Below are 2,120 nucleotides of genomic sequence, written 5' to 3'. Positions count from 1 at the left end.
CATATTATCCCTGACTACCACAGCCCTAGTAACAGCCCCTAGTAACAGACATATTATCCCTGACCACCACAGCCCTAGTAACAGACATATTATCCCTGACTACCACAGCCCTAGTAACAGACATATTATCCCTGACCACCACTGCCCTAGTAACAGCCCCTAGTAACAGACATATTATCCCTGACCACCACTGCCCTAGTAACAGCCCCTAGTAACAGACATATTATCCCTGACCACCACAGCCCTAGTAACAGCCCCTAGTAACAGACATATTATCCCTGACCACCACAGCCCTAGTAACAGACATATTATCCCTGACTACCACAGCCCTAGTAACAGCCCCTAGTAACAGCCCCTAGTAACAGACATATTATCCCTGACTACCACAGCCCTAGTAACAGCCCCTAGTAACAGACATATTATCCCTGACCACCACAGCCCTAGTAACAGACATATTATCCCTGACTACCACAGCCCTAGTAACAGCCCCTAGTAACAGCCCCTAGTAACAGACATATTATCCCTGACCACCACAGCCCTAGTAACAGCCCCTAGTAACAGACATATCATCACTGACCACCACAGCCCTAGTAACAGCCCCTAGTAACAGACATATTATCCCTGACCACCACAGCCCTAGTAACAGCCCCTAGTAACAGACATATTATCCCTGACTACCACAGCCCTAGTAACAGACATATTATCCCTGACTACCACAGCCCTAGTAACAGCCCCTAGTAACAGACATATTATCCCTGACTACCACAGCCCTAGTAACAGACATATTATCCCTGACTACCACAGCCCTAGTAACAGCCCCTAGTAACAGACATATTATCCCTGACTACCACAGCCCTAGTAACAGCCCCTAGTAACAGACATATTATCCCTGACTACCACAGCCCTAGTAACAGCCCCTAGTAACAGACATATTATCCCTGACTACCACAGCCCTAGTAACAGCCCCTAGTAACAGACATATTATCCCTGACTACCACAGCCCTAGTAACAGCCCCTAGTAACAGACATATTATCCCTGACTACCACAGCCCTAGTAACAGCCCTAGTAACAGACATATTATCCCTGACTACCACAGCCCTAGTAACAGCCCCTAGTAACAGACATATTATCCCTGACTACCACAGCCCTAGTAACAGCCCCTAGTAACAGACATATTATCCCTGACCACCACAGCCCCTAGTAACAGCCCCTAGTAACAGCCCCTAGTAACAGACATATTATCCCTGACCACCACAGCCCCTAGTAACAGCCCCTAGTAACAGCCCCTAGTAACAGACATATTATCCCTGACCACCACAGCCCCTAGTAACAGCCCCTAGTAACAGCCCCTAGTAACAGACATATTATCCCTGACCACCACAGCCCCTAGTAACAGCCCCTAGTAACAGCCCCTAGTAACAGACATATTATCCCTGACCACCACAGCCCCTAGTAACAGCCCCTAGTAACAGCCCCTAGTAACAGACATATTATCCCTGACCACCACAGCCCCTAGTAACAGCCCCTAGTAACAGCCCCTAGTAACAGACATATTATCCCTGACCACCACAGCCCTAGTAACAGCCCCTAGTAACAGACATATTATCCCTGACCACCACAGCCCTAGTAACAGCCCCTAGTAACAGACATATTATCCCTGACTACCACAGCCCTAGTAACAGACATATTATCCCTGACCACCACAGCCCTAGTAACAGACCCTAGTAACAGACATATTATCCCTGACACATTTGCTACACAAAGCAATTTTTCCCCTCTGGATTTCTGTTGCTAGAACAGGCCTTTTTGCCTGGTAAAACCAGCCAATGAGATTTGTCTTTTTTTATTATTATTATAAATAATTTTTTACCTTTATTTAAATAGGCAAGTCTTACTTTCAATGACATCCTAGGAACAGTGGGTTAACTGCTTGTTCAGGGGTAGAACAACAGATTTGTACCTTCGTACCAGATCTGGGATTTGAACTTGCAACCTTCTGATTACTAGTCCACCGCTCTAACCACTAGGCTACCACATGAGTAACACTGCTCTTTCTGACGTAGGGAATCTGGCTCTTCAGTGCCCGGTGTTCTGTTTTAATATTCAGGCTTGTTGGTTA

The 2,120-nt window shown here is 46.5% G+C and overlaps 1 protein-coding gene across 1 annotated transcript in view; it reads left to right on the top strand.

Annotated features, from left to right (window-relative positions):
- Positions 1 to 2,120, top strand: part of LOC135529895 (transcription factor COE3-like) — a gene marked incomplete at its 3' end in the record, with an annotated part of 43,317 nt that overhangs the window by 972 nt on the left and 40,225 nt on the right. The gene's annotated exons all lie outside the window — the stretch shown is intronic.

The sequence above is a fragment of the Oncorhynchus masou genome, unplaced genomic scaffold, assembly GCF_036934945.1.
Source record: "Oncorhynchus masou masou isolate Uvic2021 unplaced genomic scaffold, UVic_Omas_1.1 unplaced_scaffold_1206, whole genome shotgun sequence".
NCBI lineage: Eukaryota > Metazoa > Chordata > Actinopteri > Salmoniformes > Salmonidae > Oncorhynchus > Oncorhynchus masou.
This window is presented reverse-complemented; position numbering and strand designations above follow the sequence as displayed.